At 42.6% G+C, this 19,458-nt stretch overlaps 15 non-coding genes across 15 annotated transcripts; 8 read left to right on the top strand and 7 right to left on the bottom strand.

The window, feature by feature from the left end:
• Positions 1-276: 276 nt before the first annotated feature.
• On the bottom strand, positions 277-367 carry TRNAY-GUA (transfer RNA tyrosine (anticodon GUA)). The gene is given in 2 exon segments: positions 277-312; positions 331-367. It is a non-coding gene; the product is annotated as a tRNA-Tyr (tRNA).
• A 130-nt stretch (positions 368-497) lies between these two features.
• TRNAD-GUC (transfer RNA aspartic acid (anticodon GUC)) lies at positions 498-569 on the top strand. Its single transcript has one exon. It is a non-coding gene; the product is annotated as a tRNA-Asp (tRNA).
• Positions 570-676: 107 nt separating this feature from the next.
• On the top strand, positions 677-748 carry TRNAD-GUC (transfer RNA aspartic acid (anticodon GUC)). The gene has a single exon. It is a non-coding gene; the product is annotated as a tRNA-Asp (tRNA).
• A 665-nt stretch (positions 749-1,413) lies between these two features.
• On the bottom strand, positions 1,414-1,485 carry TRNAE-CUC (transfer RNA glutamic acid (anticodon CUC)). The gene has a single exon. It is a non-coding gene; the product is annotated as a tRNA-Glu (tRNA).
• A 195-nt stretch (positions 1,486-1,680) lies between these two features.
• Positions 1,681-1,752, top strand: TRNAE-UUC (transfer RNA glutamic acid (anticodon UUC)). Its single transcript has one exon. It is a non-coding gene; the product is annotated as a tRNA-Glu (tRNA).
• A 903-nt stretch (positions 1,753-2,655) lies between these two features.
• TRNAY-GUA (transfer RNA tyrosine (anticodon GUA)) lies at positions 2,656-2,746 on the bottom strand. The gene is given in 2 exon segments: positions 2,656-2,691; positions 2,710-2,746. It is a non-coding gene; the product is annotated as a tRNA-Tyr (tRNA).
• A 309-nt stretch (positions 2,747-3,055) lies between these two features.
• Positions 3,056-3,127, top strand: TRNAD-GUC (transfer RNA aspartic acid (anticodon GUC)). Its single transcript has one exon. It is a non-coding gene; the product is annotated as a tRNA-Asp (tRNA).
• A 665-nt stretch (positions 3,128-3,792) lies between these two features.
• On the bottom strand, positions 3,793-3,864 carry TRNAE-CUC (transfer RNA glutamic acid (anticodon CUC)). Its single transcript has one exon. It is a non-coding gene; the product is annotated as a tRNA-Glu (tRNA).
• A 195-nt stretch (positions 3,865-4,059) lies between these two features.
• On the top strand, positions 4,060-4,131 carry TRNAE-UUC (transfer RNA glutamic acid (anticodon UUC)). The gene has a single exon. It is a non-coding gene; the product is annotated as a tRNA-Glu (tRNA).
• Positions 4,132-5,034: 903 nt separating this feature from the next.
• On the bottom strand, positions 5,035-5,125 carry TRNAY-GUA (transfer RNA tyrosine (anticodon GUA)). The gene is given in 2 exon segments: positions 5,035-5,070; positions 5,089-5,125. It is a non-coding gene; the product is annotated as a tRNA-Tyr (tRNA).
• Positions 5,126-5,255: 130 nt separating this feature from the next.
• TRNAD-GUC (transfer RNA aspartic acid (anticodon GUC)) lies at positions 5,256-5,327 on the top strand. Its single transcript has one exon. It is a non-coding gene; the product is annotated as a tRNA-Asp (tRNA).
• Positions 5,328-5,434: 107 nt separating this feature from the next.
• Positions 5,435-5,506, top strand: TRNAD-GUC (transfer RNA aspartic acid (anticodon GUC)). The gene has a single exon. It is a non-coding gene; the product is annotated as a tRNA-Asp (tRNA).
• A 665-nt stretch (positions 5,507-6,171) lies between these two features.
• TRNAE-CUC (transfer RNA glutamic acid (anticodon CUC)) lies at positions 6,172-6,243 on the bottom strand. Its single transcript has one exon. It is a non-coding gene; the product is annotated as a tRNA-Glu (tRNA).
• Positions 6,244-6,438: 195 nt separating this feature from the next.
• On the top strand, positions 6,439-6,510 carry TRNAE-UUC (transfer RNA glutamic acid (anticodon UUC)). Its single transcript has one exon. It is a non-coding gene; the product is annotated as a tRNA-Glu (tRNA).
• Positions 6,511-19,363: 12,853 nt separating this feature from the next.
• Positions 19,364-19,454, bottom strand: TRNAY-GUA (transfer RNA tyrosine (anticodon GUA)). The gene is given in 2 exon segments: positions 19,364-19,399; positions 19,418-19,454. It is a non-coding gene; the product is annotated as a tRNA-Tyr (tRNA).
• Between the last annotated feature and the right edge of the window lie 4 nt (positions 19,455-19,458).

The following is a 19,458-nucleotide window of genomic DNA, read 5'->3' as shown; positions in this document are numbered from 1 at the left end:
GGTTAATCAGATCCTCATACTGTGGTAATTTGTTATATGGCAAGTACTCATCCTGAAGATGAACTGGATTCTCAAGACCTAGTCAGTACCCGTACATAAGTTTTCTAGTTCACAATCTCAAAGTCGTTTGATCCTCAAGCGTAGTAATCTAACTACCAGTAACACATTTCACGTAATGTAACTTAGCGGAAATAACGTTACCGGTGTGTTATTAATGATATGTGAACGACACTGTAAAGTAATGTTCCCGAAAGAGGTAATTGATTGTAAAATATCTCCTCCGGGCCGGATTTGAACCAGCGACCTATGGATGTCTGATGACTTTCTCCTCTACAGTCCACCGCTCTACCAACTGAGCTACCAGAGGCGATGTAGGTGAGTACTGAACTGTCATGTGTTGCAGAAAACACAAGTAGTTGTTCACGGCTCATGTTTTGAACGGTGTTGAATTATGTGCAGTGCTAAAGAAAACAATTCAGATTTACGACGATCAGATGTCCTCGGTAGTATAGTGGTCAGTATCCCCGCCTGTCACGCGGGAGACCGGGGTTCGATTCCCCGCCGGGGAGGAATTTTTAACATATTGAGATAAAGGAATTGTGGTTGTTGGTGCACTAATACGCATCTCTTGTAACTGAATAAAGGAAAGAAATGAGACGAGATGAAGAATTTTGTATCCTCGGTAGTATAGTGGTCAGTATCCCCGCCTGTCACGCGGGAGACCGGGGTTCGATTCCCCGCCGGGGAGGTATTTTTGAAATCCTCAGGGAATTGGAGAATCAAATAAAGAAGACTTCAAATGTGAGAAAAATGACAGTTGAGCTCTTTTCAGATTGTTAGCCGATACTCAGAGAAATGCGGTAGCAATCATCATAATCATAACTGTGACCGCATTCAGGTATTTTCGTCTGCTGTCATGTCAGTTTCGACGTTCCGTTGTGCAATAACAGATGGCAGAGGAACGCGATGTGTGGCTGGGGGATCTTTCGTACGACATATAGTGCCGAATGGAAACCTATCTAACAAACACAGGAATACCGTTGCTGGGGTTGAAGCCACGATCATGGGATCTCTTCCACTGATCCACTGAGTTGTTGAAATTAGGTTCATTGTGTACTTACTCGTTTCTCAAGGAGCAAAACCCCTTAGAAACACTGATCATAAGAGAACAAGGACACATTGCGGCTCTTCCATGAATGAAGCTACCGTACTGGAAAAAGAAAGAGAACCTAATCGAAGGAGATCCAAGTCTAGTTTCCCCTTTCACCACGTGACTGTTCCATGTAATCACTACATTTGACATTACATATTCAGAGTTCACTTTCAGTACGGTCTAATCGTGAGTTCTAAGTTACAGTAATTGTTCTGCTCCGAAAAAGTGTTAAAATAAACAAAGAATGGATAAAATAAAATTTCCGGTACCGGGAATCGAACCCGAGCCTCCTGGGTGAGAGCCAGGTATCCTAGCCACTAGACCATACCGGACACAGCGCAAATTTAGAAACAAGTCAAACGCTGAGTGGCGGGAGTTAAGGGCTAAAGTTATTTTTTCTCTTCTCAAACGTGCGAATGACCACAAGAGATCTGTTTTGCTTGCTTCTAATAGGCGACCATTTAAAACTGCAGACCAGTTGGTGTATTGAACAAGTCTCGTGACTGTCTCAAAACATAGCCGTCGTCTCCGGTATGGTCTAGTGGCTAGGATACCTGGCTTTCACCCAGGAGGCTCGGGTTCGACTCCCGGTACCGGAATAGATTTTTGAAGCAAGATTAGGCTGCGCGTAGAAAATCTATTCGACATGGACATGGACAGCAGCTATCAACTCAACACAGCTACAGGCCTGTACTGTACAGCAAACCGCGCGTGCGCAACCGGCCGATTACTACTGCTCCGAATGTGATTTCACGTTTTCACCCTCCTAGGGGGCAACGACCTGTCTACGTCCGTCAGGCGACGAGATGTGGCGCGGTGAATGTGAGAAGGGTGCGTGCGGTCTTGGACAATATAAGACACTGTACCGGCATTCGCCATACTGAGGAGTCATTAGGCCACATTTTATTTCTTTTAACTGCTATCATTTTGTTTGAAACCTAATGGATCATTGATCCTGACTAGCTCGGGGAAAGTTCGCATGGCCTTGAATTGCATGAAATGGCGAGCGGAAGAAAGGTCGTATTGTGCCGAGAAGACAAGAATAGCTAATAGCGTAGGGAAAATAGTTCCAGTTTAGAAGCATGCATCCACTGTGCAACCTTATTACTAAACAACATCGCGGGACGTGGGCAATTGGCAAGTCTCTCGACAGTTCTCGACCACTTGCGATGCGGTTCCTTTGCCTGCCGTATTTAGAGTTCGTACTGAGTAGTTCTTGATTAGAAGGTTAATCAGATCCTCATACTGTGGTAATTTGTTATATGGCAAGTACTCAACCTGAAGATGAACTGGATTCTCAAGACCTAGTCAGTACCCGTACATAAGTTTTCTAGTTCACAATCTCAAAGTCGTTTGATCCTCAAGCGTAGTAATCTAACTACCAGTAACACATTTCACGTAATGTAACTTAGCGGAAATAACGTTACCGGTGTGTTATTAATGATATGTGAACGACACTGTAAAGTAATGTTCCCGAAAGAGGTAATTGATTGTAAAATATCTCCTCCGGGCCGGATTTGAACCAGCGACCTATGGATGTCTGATGACTTTCTCCTCTACAGTCCACCGCTCTACCAACTGAGCTACCAGAGGCGATGTAGGTGAGTACTGAACTGTCATGTGTTGCAGAAAACACAAGTAGTTGTTCACGGCTCATGTTTTGAACGGTGTTGAATTATGTGCAGTGCTAAAGAAAACAATTCAGATTTACGACGATCAGATGTCCTCGGTAGTATAGTGGTCGGTATCCCCGCCTGTCACGCGGGAGACCGGGGTTTGATTCCCCGCCGGGGAGGAATTTTTAACATATTGAGATAAAGGAATTGTGGTTGTTGGTGCACTAATACGCATCTCTTGTAACTGAATAAAGGAAAGAAATGAGACGAGATGAAGAATTTTGTATCCTCGGTAGTATAGTGGTCAGTATCCCCGCCTGTCACGCGGGAGACCGGGGTTCGATTCCCCGCCGGGGAGGTATTTTTGAAATCCTCAGGGAATTGGAGAATGAAATAAAGAAGACTTCAAATGTGAGAAAAATGACAGTTGAGCTCTTTTCAGATTGTTAGCCGATACTCAGAGAAATGCGGTAGCAATCATCATAATCATAACTGTGACCGCATTCAGGTATTTTCGTCTGCTGTCATGTCAGTTTCGACGTTCCGTTGTGCAATAACAGATGGCAGAGGAACGCGATGTGTGGCTGGGGGATCTTTCGTACGACATATAGTGCCGAATGGAAACCTATCTAACAAACACAGGAATACCGTTGCTGGGGTTGAAGCCACGATCATGGGATCTCTTCCACTGATCCACTGAGTTGTTGAAATTAGGTTCATTGTGTACTTACTCGTTTCTCAAGGAGCAAAACCCCTTAGAAACACTGATCATAAGAGAACAAGGACACATTGCGGCTCTTCCATGAATGAAGCTACCGTACTGGAAAAAGAAAGAGAACCTAATCGAAGGAGATCCAAGTCTAGTTTCCCCTTTCACCACGTGACTGTTCCATGTAATCACTACATTTGACATTACATATTCAGAGTTCACTTTCAGTACGGTCTCATCGTGAGTTCTAAGTTACAGTAATTGTTCTGCTCCGAAAAAGTGTTAAAATAAACAAAGAATGGATAAAATAAAATTTCCGGTACCGGGAATCGAACCCGAGCCTCCTGGGTGAGAGCCAGGTATCCTAGCCACTAGACCATACCGGACACAGCGCAAATTTAGAAACAAGTCAAACGCTGAGTGGCGGGAGTTAAGGGCTAAAGTTATTTTTTCTCTTCTCAAACGTGCGAATGACCACAAGAGATCTGTTTTGCTTGCTTCTAATAGGCGACCATTTAAAACTGCAGACCAGTTGGTGTATTGAACAAGTCTCGTGACTGTCTCAAAACATGGCCGTCGTCTCCGGTATGGTCTAGTGGCTAGGATACCTGGCTTTCACCCAGGAGGCTCGGGTTCGATTCCCGGTACCGGAATAGATTTTTGAAGCAAGATTAGGCTGCGCGTAGAAAATCTATTCGACATGGACATGGACAGCAGCTATCAACTCAACACAGCTACAGGCCTGTACTGTACAGCAAACCGCGCGTGCGCAACCGGCCGATTACTACTGCTCCGAATGTGATTTCACGTTTTCACCCTCCTAGGGGGCAACGACCTGTCTACGTCCGTCAGGCGACGAGATGTGGCGCGGTGAATGTGAGAAGGGTGCGTGCGGTCTTGGACAATATAAGACACTGTACCGGCATTCGCCATACTGAGGAGTCATTAGGCCACATTTTATTTCTTTTAACTGCTATCATTTTGTTTGAAACCAAATGGATCATTGATCCTGACTAGCTCGGGGAAAGTTCGCATGGCCTTGAATTGCATGAAATGGCGAGCGGAAGAAAGGTCGTATTGTGCCGAGAAGACAAGAATAGCTAATAGCGTAGGGAAAATAGTTCCAGTTTAGAAGCATGCATCCACTGTGCAACCTTATTACTAAACAACATCGCGGGACGTGGGCAATTGGCAAGTCTCTCGACAGTTCTCGACCACTTGCGATGCGGTTCCTTTGCCTGCCGTATTTAGAGTTCGTACTGAGTAGTTCTTGATTAGAAGGTTAATCAGATCCTCATACTGTGGTAATTTGTTATATGGCAAGTACTCAACCTGAAGATGAACTGGATTCTCAAGACCTAGTCAGTACCCGTACATAAGTTTTCTAGTTCACAATCTCAAAGTCGTTTGATCCTCAAGCGTAGTAATCTAACTACCAGTAACACATTTCACGTAATGTAACTTAGCGGAAATAACGTTACCGGTGTGTTATTAATGATATGTGAACGACACTGTAAAGTAATGTTCCCGAAAGAGGTAATTGATTGTAAAATATCTCCTCCGGGCCGGATTTGAACCAGCGACCTATGGATGTCTGATGACTTTCTCCTCTACAGTCCACCGCTCTACCAACTGAGCTACCAGAGGCGATGTAGGTGAGTACTGAACTGTCATGTGTTGCAGAAAACACAAGTAGTTGTTCACGGCTCATGTTTTGAACGGTGTTGAATTATGTGCAGTGCTAAAGAAAACAATTCAGATTTACGACGATCAGATGTCCTCGGTAGTATAGTGGTCAGTATCCCCGCCTGTCACGCGGGAGACCGGGGTTCGATTCCCCGCCGGGGAGGAATTTTTAACATATTGAGATAAAGGAATTGTGGTTGTTGGTGCACTAATACGCATCTCTTGTAACTGAATAAAGGAAAGAAATGAGACGAGATGAAGAATTTTGTATCCTCGGTAGTATAGTGGTCAGTATCCCCGCCTGTCACGCGGGAGACCGGGGTTCGATTCCCCGCCGGGGAGGTATTTTTGAAATCCTCAGGGAATTGGAGAATCAAATAAAGAAGACTTCAAATGTGAGAAAAATGACAGTTGAGCTCTTTTCAGATTGTTAGCCGATACTCAGAGAAATGCGGTAGCAATCATCATAATCATAACTGTGACCGCATTCAGGTATTTTCGTCTGCTGTCATGTCAGTTTCGACGTTCCGTTGTGCAATAACAGATGGCAGAGGAACGCGATGTGTGGCTGGGGGATCTTTCGTACGACATATAGTGCCGAATGGAAACCTATCTAACAAACACAGGAATACCGTTGCTGGGGTTGAAGCCACGATCATGGGATCTCTTCCACTGATCCACTGAGTTGTTGAAATTAGGTTCATTGTGTACTTACTCGTTTCTCAAGGAGCAAAACCCCTTAGAAACACTGATCATAAGAGAACAAGGACACATTGCGGCTCTTCCATGAATGAAGCTACCGTACTGGAAAAAGAAAGAGAACCTAATCGAAGGAGATCCAAGTCTAGTTTCCCCTTTCACCACGTGACTGTTCCATGTAATCACTACATTTGACATTACATATTCAAAGTTCACTTTCAGTACGGTCTAATCGTGAGTTCTAAGTTACAGTAATTGTTCTGCTCCGAAAAAGTGTTAAAATAAACAAAGAATGGATAAAATAAAATTTCCGGTACCGGGAATCGAACCCGAGCCTCCTGGGTGAGAGCCAGGTATCCTAGCCACTAGACCATACCGGACACAGCGCAAATTTAGAAACAAGTCAAACGCTGAGTGGCGGGAGTTAAGGGCTAAAGTTATTTTTTCTCTTCTCAAACGTGCGAATGACCACAAGAGATCTGTTTTGCTTGCTTCTAATAGGCGACCATTTAAAACTGCAGACCAGTTGGTGTATTGAACAAGTCTCGTGACTGTCTCAAAACATAGCCGTCGTCTTCGGTATGGTCTAGTGGCTAGGATACCTGGCTTTCACCCAGGAGGCTCGGGTTCGATTCCCGGTACCGGAATAGATTTTTGAAGCAAGATTAGGCTGCGCGTAGAAAATCTATTCGACATGGACATGGACAGCAGCTATCAACTCAACACAGCTACAGGCCTGTACTGTACAGCAAACCGCGCGTGCGCAACCGGCCGATTACTACTGCTCCGAATGTGATTTCACGTTTTCACCCTCCTAGGGGGCAACGACCTGTCTACGTCCGTCAGGCGACGAGATGTGGCGCGGTGAGTAGTATAATACAGGGATTCGGCCGCCTCCTCCTCCTACGGCTCTCGGGAGAGGCCTCCTCCTCCCGCGGGAAATTTGAATTTTGGCGGGAAATTTGAATTTTAGCGCGAGATTTGAATTTGTAAACAAAGCCACGTGCTTTTTGACAGCTGTCATCGACAACAACGCAACGCTAACCTCACTGCTGCCATCTTGACGGGCCTAAACCTCACTAGTGCCAACTTAACCTAACTAGCGTGAGGTAAACAAAGTCACGTGTTTTTTGACAGCCACGTGCTTTTTGACAGACAACAACGCATTGCTAACCTCAGTACTGCCATCTTGACGGACCTAAACCTCAGTAGTGCCAACTTAACCTCACTAGCATGAGGTAAACAAAGCCACGTGCTTTTTGACAACCACGTGCTTTTTGACAGATTTGTAAACAAAGCCACGTGCTTTTTGACAGACAACAACGCATCGCAAACCTCAGTACTGCCATCTTGACGGGAATAAACCTTAGTGGTACCAACTTAACCTAACTCGCGCGAGGTAAACAAAGCCACGTGCTTTTTGACAGCCACGTGCTTTTTTGATAGCTGTCATCTGCCATCTTTGAGCACAGTGCTGCCCTCTTTAGCTACATACCTTTGAAATGTGGTGGCGGATAATTTGAAAAAATGCTTTTCGACATGCAGCCATCTTTAATCCAGAGAGAACAGTGCTGCCCTCTATGTGGTGGCGGCAAATTCCACGTGCTCTTGTTTGAAAACATACTCACGTGCTTTTTTGACAGCTGTCATCCGCCATCTTTAATCCAGAGAGAACAGTGCTGCCCTCTATGTGGCGACGGTAAATTCCACGTGCTCTTGTTTGAAAACATACTCACGTGCTTTTTTGACAGCTGTCATCCGCCATCTTTAATCCAGAGAGAACAGTGCTGCCCTCTATGTGGTGGCGGCAAATTGAAAAATTCCACGTGCTCTTGTTTGAAAACATACTCACGTGCTTTTTTGACAGCTGTCATCCACCATCTTTAATCCAGAGAGAACAGTGCTGCCCTCTATGTGGTGACGGCAAATTCCACGTAGAAACAAAGCCATGTGCAGCTGTCATCCGTCATCTTTAATCACCGTGCTGCCCGGTGACGGCAAATTCCACGTGGAAACAAAGCCATGTGCTTTTTTGACAGCTGTCATCCGTCATCTTTAATCACCGTGCTACACTCTATGTGGTGGCGACAAATTCTAAATGCTTTACAAACCCATGTGCTTTTCTGACAGAGCTGTCATCCACCATCTTTAATCACCGTGCTGCCCCGGTGACGGCAAATTCTACGTGCTCTTGTTTGGAAACAAAGCTTTTAATCCAGAGAGAACAGTGCTGCCCCCCCCCGGTGGTGGCAAATTCTACGTGCTCTTGTTAGTTCGTGATTTAAAATCTAAGCTAGCTGTAAATCCCCGATTCTCGACAGATTCTTAATCCGAGTTGTCAGGAAGGGCAACCAAGAGCTTAGATACTGCTAGTTTTGCATCAGGGAGGGCGACTAGTCTTAAAAACAAATTCTTGCGATTTAAAATCTTAGTCAGGAAGGGCATCCAGCCGTAAAACAATAGTTCGTGATTTAAAATCTAAGAAGTGGATCTAGCTGTAAATCCCCGATTCTCGACAGATTCTTAATCCGAGTTGTCAGGAAGGGCAACCGGTCGTAAAACTATGAGGTTAGATACTGCTAGTTTTGCATCAGGAAGGACAACTCAACACATTCATGTGATTTAAACACATTTTTATTCCCAAGAGAATCGAACCCGAGACTACCGGGTGAGAGGCATGCATACTGTAGGCTATAGGTTTGTTCCACAGTCCTCGAAGTATCGGCACAGTCATTCTGAGCGAGTTGTGTGGAATGCATGTGTTAGCTGAAATTGTATACGTATCTTCCGGCTCGACCTTGAACGAAGACACTGATAAGCGGCTTGTAACTCGCGAACGTCTTCTTAGCCGAGTACCATTCAAGCTCTTAAAACACAGTACTAATTAAGGTTGTAAAATATTCTGAAATAGTCCACCTCTGTGGTGTAGTAGTTAGCTGCTACCCTCGGAGGTCCGAGTTCGATTCCTGGCTCTGCCACGGAATGTGTAGCATTTAGCCTATGTAAGTTCCTAACGTAAACTATCATGATTGTACGGAGAGGTTAAAACACACACAGTGCCTACTCCTATCGAAAGAACCTGCACGGTACCGGCATGTAGGCTTCTCCTGGTGAAGGAGCTTGCACATGGTTTAACGCCTCCTATCAACAACCCTTACTTAATGCTGGCTTTTTTGCACACCCCGCCTCACACCATACGACCGGCTGCCCTTCCTGACTAGGATTTTAAATCGCAGTATACGTGATAAATTTGTTGTAGCGGGTTTTATAACTAGATATCCCGGTACCGACACATAGCCTACTCCCGACTAGAAGAAGCCTGCACAAGGCTTATTGCCTCCATCCGACAAATGAATCACTGTCAAGTCTTGTACTCAAAAAATCATTTTCGAAGGAGTCTGCACAAGGTTTAACGTCCCCATCAACAGCCCTTACTTATTGCTAGCTTTTTTGCACACCCCGCCTCACACCATACGACCGGCTGCCCTTCCTGACTAGGATTTTAAATCGCAGTATACGCGATAAATTTGTTGTAGCGGGTTTTATAACTAGATATCCCGGTACCGATACATAGCCTACTCGACTGAAGAAGCCTGCACAAGGCTTATTGCCTCCATCCGACAAATGAATCACTGTCAAGTCATGTACTCAAAAAATCATTTTCGAAGGAGTCTGCACAAGGTTTAACGTCCCCATCAACAGCCCTTACTTATTGCTAGCTTTTTTGCACACCCCGCCTCACACCATACGACCGGCTGCCCTTCCTGACTAGGATTTTAAATCGCAGTATACGTGATAAATTTGTTGTAGCGGGTTTTATAACTAGATATCCCGGTACCGACACATAGCCTACTCCCGACTAGAAGAAGCCTGCACAAGGCTTATTGCCTCCATCCGACAAATGAATCACTGTCAAGTCTTGTACTCAAAAAATCATTTTCGAAGGAGTCTGCACAAGGTTTAACGTCCCCATCAACAGCCCTTACTTATTGCTAGCTTTTTTGCACACCCCGCCTCACACCATACGACCGGCTGCCCTTCCTGACTAGGATTTTAAATCGCAGTATACGCGATAAATTTGTTGTAGCGGGTTTTATAACTAGATATCCCGGTACCGATACATAGCCTACTCGACTGAAGAAGCCTGCACAAGGCTTATTGCCTCCATCCGACAAATGAATCACTGTCAAGTCATGTACTCAAAAAATCATTTTCGAAGGAGTCTGCACAAGGTTTAACGTCCCCATCAACAGCCCTTACGTATAGCTAGCTTTTTTGCACACCCCGCCTCACACCATACGACCGGTTGTCCTTCCTGACTAGGATTTTAAATCGATATCCCGACATAGCCTACTCCTACCGAAGAAGTCAGCTTAACACCTCCATCCAACGCGGATAGCGGGTTCGAACTAGAAGCCGTAAATGCTAGGCGAGGAGCCTGCGCGATCGTCATTACATGATCTAGCTTTAGCTCAATACCTACAGGTAAGGAATACCGCGTATGTACCCTCGAGAAGTCGAGGATCACACGCTAACTTTCCAAGGATCGAACTCTTAAATTCTGACACCTCGGTATCAACAGGAGGTTTGAATACGTCAGCCTGCAGGTAGGAGCTCTTGTTGCATTCGTTCCGACTGTACCGCAGTTGTCAGCTCAGCGATTATCATATCCGCTTGGTAACAAGCAGAATATTTAGCCGCAGCAGTCTGCGTGAAGTGCTCACAGTTCTCTGTATGCGTTTATCACGTACACACACATCTCCCGTCTGCTGTGAATATTATTCTTCAGCCTTTATCTTAAGGTAAGCTAGAACTGTTAGTTACTGTCTGCAAAGCAACTTCTACGCTAGGTAATAGACATCTACATTCATATATGTTTGTTCTTTTCTTTTTAGGTACCGTTCGAGTTACAGGCTTGAAAGTACGCATTTTATTCATCCGAGTAACAGTCTGCAGCACGTGCATTTTTAAGGTATGTTTTCGAACTTTGAGTTGTAAAGATAACTAGGCTAGCTGATACACCCTACACTACATTCATATATGTTTGTTCTTTTCTTTTTTAGGTACCGTTCGAGTTACAGGCTTGAAAGTACGCATTTTATTCATCCGAGTAACAGTCTGCAGCACATTCATTTTTTTTTTAAGGTATGTTTTCGAACTTTGAGTTGTAAAGATAACTAGGCTAGCTGATACACCCTACACTACATTCATATATGTTTGTTCTTTTCTTTTTTAGGTACCGTTCGAGTTACAGGCTTGAAAGTACGCATTTTATTCATCCGAGTAACAGTTTGCAGCGCGAAGATTTTAAGGTATGTCTGACCTCTATTCGTTGAAACTTGGTTTCTTCTAAAACATCGTAACTTTAGTCTATTGATAAATAGTTGTTCTCTTTAATCCTCACGCTATAGACGAGGTGCGTACATAGCTATGTCTGCCCTCAACAGGCTGAAACTTGGTTTCTTCCGTAACTTTAAGCTATTCATAAATAATTGTTCTCTTCAACCTACATACTATAGACGTGGTATAATTTCAAACACGCACACATAGCTATGTCTGCCCTCAACAGGTTGAAAGTTGGTTTCTTCCGAACATCGTAACTTTAAGCTAATCATAAATAGTTGTTCTCTTTAATCAACATACTATAGACGTGGTATAATTTCAAACACGTACACATAGCTATGTCTGCCCTCAACGGGCTGAAACTTGGTTTCTTCTGTAACTTTAAGCTATTCATAAATAGTTGTTCTCTTTAATCTACATACTATAGACGTGGTATAATTTCAAACACGTACACATAGCTATGTCCGTCCTCAACAGGCTTAAACTTGGTTTCTTCCGAACATCGTAACTTTAGTCTATTGATAAATAGTTGTTCTCTTTAATCTACATACTATAGACGAGGTGCGTACATAGCTATGTCCGTCCTCAACAGGCTTAAACTTGGTTTCTTCCGAACATCGTAACTTTAGTCTATTGATAAATAGTTGTTCTCTTTAATCTACATACTATAGACGTAGCATAATTTCAAACACGCACACATAGCTATGTCTGCCCTCAACAGGTTGAAAGTTGGTTTCTTCCGAACATCGTAACTTTAAGCTAATCATAAATAGTTGTTCTCTTTAATCAACATACTATAGACGTGGTATGATTTCAAACACGTACACATAGCTATGTCTGCCCTCAACGGGCTGAAACTTGGTTTCTTCCGAACATCGTAACTTTAGTCTATTGATAAATAGTTGTTCTCTTTAATCTACATACTATAGACGAGGTGCGTACATAGCTATGTCCGTCCTCAACAGGCTTAAACTTGGTTTCTTCCGAACATCGTAACTTTAGTCTATTGATAAATAGTTGTTCTCTTTAATCTACATACTATAGACGTAGTATAATTTCAAACACGCACACATAGCTATGTCTGCCCTCAACAGGTTGAAAGTTGGTTTCTTCCGAACATCGTAACTTTAAGCTAATCATAAATAGTTGTTCTCTTTAATCAACATACTATAGACGTGGTATAATTTCAAACACGCACACGTAGCTATGTCTGTCCTCAACAGGTTGAAACTTGGTTTCTTCCGAACATTGTAACTTTAGTCTATTGATAAATAGTTGTTCTCTTTAATCTACATACTATAGACGAGGTGCGTACATAGCTATGTCCGTCCTCAACAGGCTTAAACTTGGTTTCTTCCGAACATCGTAACTTTAGTCTATTGATAAATAGTTGTTCTCTTTAATCTACATACTATAGACGTAGTATAATTTCAAACACGCACACATAGCTATGTCTGCCCTCAACAGGTTGAAAGTTGGTTTCTTCCGAACATCGTAACTTTAAGCTAATCATAAATAGTTGTTCTCTTTAATCAACATACTATAGACGTGGTATAATTTCAAACACGCACACGTAGCTATGTCTGTCCTCAACAGGTTGAAACTTGGTTTCTTCCGAACATCGTAACTTTAGTCGTTCTCTTCAATCCTCATGCTATAGGCCTAACTCACAGCCATGTCCAACCTCTATAGGTTGAACATCGCAACTTTAGGCTAATCTCTATTGGTTGTTCTCTTTTCAGAACTTGTTGCATACGCTGTTCACCTAAACACTTTATTCGAAGAAAGAGAAGACACTATGTTCCCATGCGAGCTGTGTAAGGCAATGTTCACAAGACGTGACAACCTTGCACGTCATGTAAAAACAAAACATCATCAGCTATCTGCTTGCGACTATAACCCTACTATGTTCCCCTGCGAGCGGTGTAAGGCAACGTTCGCAAGACAGGATAACCTCGCACGTCATATAAAAGCAAAACACCCTAGCATAACATCTGCTTTATGTGATGTTTGCGGGCTGTACTTCGCTAATGTAGAGCAATACCAGGCTCACTTAGCAGAGGTACATCAAATATCTACTTGCCCTCAGGTAGTAGTAGGGAAAAAGCGTGCAGCTACTGATGTAGCTGTAGAAAGTACTAGTAGTAAAAAACCTAGGAAAAATGAACTTCAAACTATTCACTGCGAGCACTGTAACACTGATGTACCATCTTCGCATTTTCAGGGACACTTACGGAGTAATGCGCATAAAAATAATGCGTGTAGAAGTGGTAGTAACGCAAACATCGAGGAAATTAATACAGCATTTAAAAGTAGGATTGCTAGTTACCGAATTCGCACCAGTCAAAAGTTTCAGAGCACTTCAAACTTTTTAAATTGCGTTCAACCGGATGTACAACAGCTTCTTGCTAAATCTTTGTCCAATCATAGTTTATTTAAAGTTAATTTTGAACTTTTCGCCTTGTACATTAAAAGCACGGATGAATCCGAAATAACGGACATTAAATCATTTAATACGAAGAATTTTGTCATAAGTGAGTCGACTAATTTTGGTGATGTACTTAGGGATGTCTCTAACATTATTTCAACTAAGAGCGAGGAATTTCAGGAAAAGGAATCAGGGTGGGCTTTAGTTGAGATAATGTATCTAGAAGTTAACATCAATAAGTACAATCCCATGCGAGGTTCATCGTACATCGAGCTGCCGACATGGATTCAGCGAAAAGAAGCTGTTGTAAACATCCAAAACAATGACGAAGCATGTTTTGCATGGGCGGTGATGTCAGCTTTAAATCCTGCTAAATCGAATGTAGCGTATAGAACATCATCCTATCCACACTATTCAACGCAACTAAATTTCGATAGTATAGAATTTCCTGTACAGATAAAGGATATTAAGCGCTTTGAGGAACTAAATAACATTAGTATTAATGTGTATGGTGTAGAGAAAAAGTCTGTAGTAGGTCCTCTGTATTATACATGTCATAAGAAGAGTACTCACGTTAATTTACTCTATATTGAAAACAGTGAGAATAGCCACTTTTGCTGGATTAAAAATCTAAGTAGACTTGTTGGCAGTCAGTTATCCAAAGAAAGGTGTAAAAAGTGGCTATGTGATGGATGCTTGCAGTATTTCAGAAATGAAGATCAGTTAACGAAGCATTCCAAGAATGACTGCAATCATGTACGTACAGAGATACCTACTACAGGCAATAATGTTTTAAAATTTACAAATTTTCACAAGCAGATGTGGGTACCGTTCGTGATTTATGCAGACTTTGAAGCCATCCTCACGCCATGCAACACATGCTCACCTAATCCTGACAACTCTTTCACTAATACTACGCACATGCATGTCCCGTATAGCTTCGCGTATTACATCAAGTGTAGTTACGATAGTACGCTTAACAAGTTAGAGCTGTATCGAGGACATGATGCTGCTAAAGTATTTTTAGAAAGACTTGAAAGTGATGCAGTTCGTCTCGGTCGTATTCTGAATAGTAATATTCCTATGAAGCCACTCACCGACATTCAGTTAAATGATCATGAACGTGCTACAAAGTGTAGCATTTGTGATGGGGAATTTTCCGAAAAAGACCCTAAAGTTTTTGATCATGATCATTTAACTGGTTTCTACAGATGTGCCGCTCATTATAGCTGTAATCTTAAGTATAGAGTTCCTAAATTTATCCCTGTAATTTTTCATAACTTATCTGGTTACGACTCTCATTTCATCATTTCACAATTTGGAGCTTCGGATGAAAAAGTAGATATAATCCCTCAGAATAAAGAGCGGTACATTGCGTTTGCAAAGTCTGTAAAAGTAGATGCTGAGCATTCTATAAAACTGAGATTCCTTGACTCGTTTCGCTTTATGGCGAGTAGCCTCGATAAACTTTCTAGTCATTTACAGCCTGAACAATTTACAGAAATTCGACGCGTTTTCCCTGAAGAAGCGCAGTTTAATTTACTTCGGCGTAAGGGTGTTTTTTGTTACGAATATCTCGACTGCTTAGACCGCCTCGAAGAACGTGCTTTACCATCGAAACAATCCTTTTACAGCTCGCTGAATTCAGCAGATATTAGTGATGATGACTATTTACATGCACAACATATCTGGGAGCAGTTCCACATTCAAACGCTGGGTGAATACTCCGATTTATATTTAAAGACAGATGTACTTTTGTTAGCTGATGTTTTTGAAAATTTTCGCTGTGTTTGCATGAACACCTACAGCCTTGACCCATGTCAGTATTTTACTGCACCTGGGTTAAGTTGGGACGCGATGTTAAAATACACGCGTGTGAATTTGGAGCTGCTAACGGATATCGATATGGTGCACTTTATAAAAGCATCCATTCGAGGCGGTCTGAGTCAGTGTAGCGGCCGGTATTCGAGTGCTAATAATAAGTACATGCCGAGTTTCGATTCCAGTCAGGAATCTCGGTATATCGTTTACCTCGATGCTAATAATCAGTATGGGTGGGCGATGAGTCAGCATCTACCGGTGAGTGGTTTCCGCTGGCTGACGCAGTGCGAAATTGATGCTTTACAGCTACACACCCTAGGTGATGAAGCTGATAAAGGTTATTTCCTCGAAGTTGACTTACAGTATCCTAAAGAGTTACACACTTCTCATAATGACCTACCGTTCTGCCCTGAAAATATGAAGTCCCCGTACATTGCATCAACGACGAAAATGCTCATTGCTAATTTATGCGATAAATCTAAGTATATCATTCATTACCGAAATTTAAAACAGTGTTTGCAGCATGGTTTGAAGTTATCCAAAATTCATCGCGTACTAGAATTTAATCAGTCACCGTGGCTAAAGCCATATATCGATCTGAACAATAATTTAAGAACGAATGCGGTTAACGAGTTTGAAAAAGATTTCTACAAGCTCATGAATAATAGTGTGTTTGGTAAGACTATGGAGAATGTTGACAAACGCGTTGATGTAAAATTGATTACAAACTGGGATAATATTAAGAAAAGGTATGGTGCTAACTATTTAATAAGTAAACCAAATTTCCACAGCTGCACCATCATACACGAGAATTTAGTTATTATACAGATGAATCGTGTCAAGGTTAAGTATGACAAACCTACCTACGTCGGCTTTACAGTACTTGAATTGGCTAAAACACTCATGTATGAATTCCATTACGATTATATGATGAAGAAGTACGCGCATAATGCGCAATTGCTCTACACAGATACCGATTCGTTTATTTATCAAATCAAAACTGATGACTATTACAATGATATAAAGCCTGACTTGGGTAGGTTTGATACGAGTAACTATCCTGCAGATAATCAATATCATCTACCGCTAGTGAACAAAAAGGTTCTAGGTAAAATGAAAGATGAATGTGCTGGGAATATTATCGATTCATTTGTAGGTACTAAATCCAAGTCATATTGCATAAAACTCTTAAATGAATTACAAATAAAGAGATTGAAGGGGGTTAAAAAGAATGTCGTTCAGAATCAGCTAAGTTTTGAAAACTATAACAATTGCATTAAAAGTAATCCACCTGTTTTGCATAAGCAAATGTCTGTCATTAGAAGCAAGAAGCACCAGTTGTACACTCATTTAATTAGTAAGGTAGCCCTTAATAGCGATGATTGTAAACGGTTTGTCATTCCAAATTCTACCAACACGCTAGCCTGGGGGCATAGTAGTATTGATAAGTACTACTTTACATAAACATTATGCTAGAGGTGTGTGTACTTACGTTACGCTGTCTTACATCACAATTCGGGAGAGGAACGCTGGTACGGCAAGTCTAAACTTGTACATTCAAGAATTGCATCGAGAAGTACGCTAGGGTGAAATGATTCGAGATAAAACTTGTACATACAAGATGTAAATAAATAATGTAGAATTGGCATATTCTTTTATTTTAGGTTAGGTATCACCTTCCTCCCGCTCCTTATTTGCAGGATAGAGTTTTTGTTTATTACTCATAGAAGAAAGAAGGTGATGAGCAGTTTCGTGAGTATAGTTCGGTAAGTATCTCGAGAACAGAATTTTTTTGTCAAAAAAGCACATAGCTTTGTAAAGCACGTAGAATTTGCCACCACCGGGGGGGGGGGCAGCACTGTTCTCTCTGGATTAAAAGCTTTGTTTCCAAACAAGAGCACGTAGAATTTGCCGTCACCGGGGCAGCACGGTGATTAAAGATGGTGGATGACAGCTCTGTCAGAAAAGCACATGGGTTTGTAAAGCATTTAGAATTTGTCGCCACCACATAGAGTGTAGCACGGTGATTAAAGATGACGGATGACAGCTGTCAAAAAAGCACATGGCTTTGTTTCCACGTGGAATTTGCCGTCACCGGGCAGCACGGTGATTAAAGATGACGGATGACAGCTGCACATGGCTTTGTTTCTACGTGGAATTTGCCGTCACCACATAGAGGGCAGCACTGTTCTCTCTGGATTAAAGATGGTGGATGACAGCTGTCAAAAAAGCACGTGAGTATGTTTTCAAACAAGAGCACGTGGAATTTTTCAATTTGCCGCCACCACATAGAGGGCAGCACTGTTCTCTCTGGATTAAAGATGGCGGATGACAGCTGTCAAAAAAGCACGTGAGTATGTTTTCAAACAAGAGCACGTGGAATTTACCGTCGCCACATAGAGGGCAGCACTGTTCTCTCTGGATTAAAGATGGCGGATGACAGCTGTCAAAAAAGCACGTGAGTATGTTTTCAAACAAGAGCACGTGGAATTTGCCGCCACCACATAGAGGGCAGCACTGTTCTCTCTGGATTAAAGATGGCTGCATGTCGAAAAGCATTTTTTCAAATTATCCGCCACCACATTTCAAAGGTATGTAGCTAAAGAGGGCAGCACTGTGCTCAAAGATGGCAGATGACAGCTATCAAAAAAGCACGTGGCTGTCAAAAAGCACGTGGCTTTGTTTACCTCGCGCGAGTTAGGTTAAGTTGGTACCACTAAGGTTTATTCCCGTCAAGATGGCAGTACTGAGGTTTGCGATGCGTTGTTGTCTGTCAAAAAGCACGTGGCTTTGTTTACAAATCTGTCAAAAAGCACGTGGTTGTCAAAAAGCACGTGGCTTTGTTTACCTCATGCTAGTGAGGTTAAGTTGGCACTACTGAGGTTTAGGTCCGTCAAGATGGCAGTACTGAGGTTAGCAATGCGTTGTTGTCTGTCAAAAAGCACGTGGCTGTCAAAAAACACGTGGCTTTGTTTACCTCACGCTAGTTAGGTTAAGTTGGCACTAGTGAGGTTTAGTCCCGTCAAGATGGCAGCAGTGAGGTTAGCGTTGCGTTGTTGTCGATGACAGCTGTCAAAAAGCACGTGGCTTTGTTTACAAATTCAAATCTCGCGCTAAAATTCAAATTTCCCGCCAAAATTCAAATTTCCCGCGGGAGGAGGAGGCCTCTCCCGAGAGCCGTAGGAGGAGGAGGCGGCCGAATCCCTGTATTATACTACTGCGGTGAATGTGAGAAGGGTGCGTGCGGTCTTGGACAATATAAGACACTGTACCGGCATTCGCCATACTGAGGAGTCATTAGGCCACATTTTATTTCTTTTAACTGCTATCATTTTGTTTGAAACCAAATGGATCATTGATCCTGACTAGCTCGGGGAAAGTTCGCATGGCCTTGAATTGCATGAAATGGCGAGCGGAAGAAAGGTCGTATTGTGCCGAGAAGACAAGTATAGCTAATAGCGTAGGGAAAATAGTTCCAGTTTAGAAGCATGCATCCACTGTGCAACCTTATTACTAAACAACTTCGCGGGACGTGGGCAATTGGCAAGTCTCTCGACAGTTCTCGACCACTTGCGATGCGGTTCCTTTGCCTGCCGTATTTAGAGTTCGTACTGAGTAGTTCTTGATTAGAAGGTTAATCAGATCCTCATACTGTGGTAATTTGTTATATGGCAAGTACTCAACCTGAAGATGAACTGGATTCTCAAGACCTAGTCAGTACCCGTACATAAGTTTTCTAGTTCACAATCTCAAAGTCGTTTGATCCTCAAGCGTAGTAATCTAACTACCAGTAACACATTTCACGTAATGTAACTTAGCGGAAATAACGTTACCGGTGTGTTATTAATGATATGTGAACGACACTGTAAAGTAATGTTCCCGAAAGAGGTAATTGATTGTAAAATATCTCCTCCGGGCCGGATTTGAACCAGCGACCTATGGATGTCTGATGACTTTCTCCTCTACAGTCCACCGCTCTACCAACTGAGCTACCAGAGGCGAT

This window comes from Anabrus simplex, chromosome 8 (genome assembly GCF_040414725.1).
Source record: "Anabrus simplex isolate iqAnaSimp1 chromosome 8, ASM4041472v1, whole genome shotgun sequence".
Taxonomy (NCBI): domain Eukaryota; kingdom Metazoa; phylum Arthropoda; class Insecta; order Orthoptera; family Tettigoniidae; genus Anabrus; species Anabrus simplex.
Note: the sequence above shows the minus strand (reverse complement) of the source record. Positions and strands in the feature narration are given on the sequence as shown.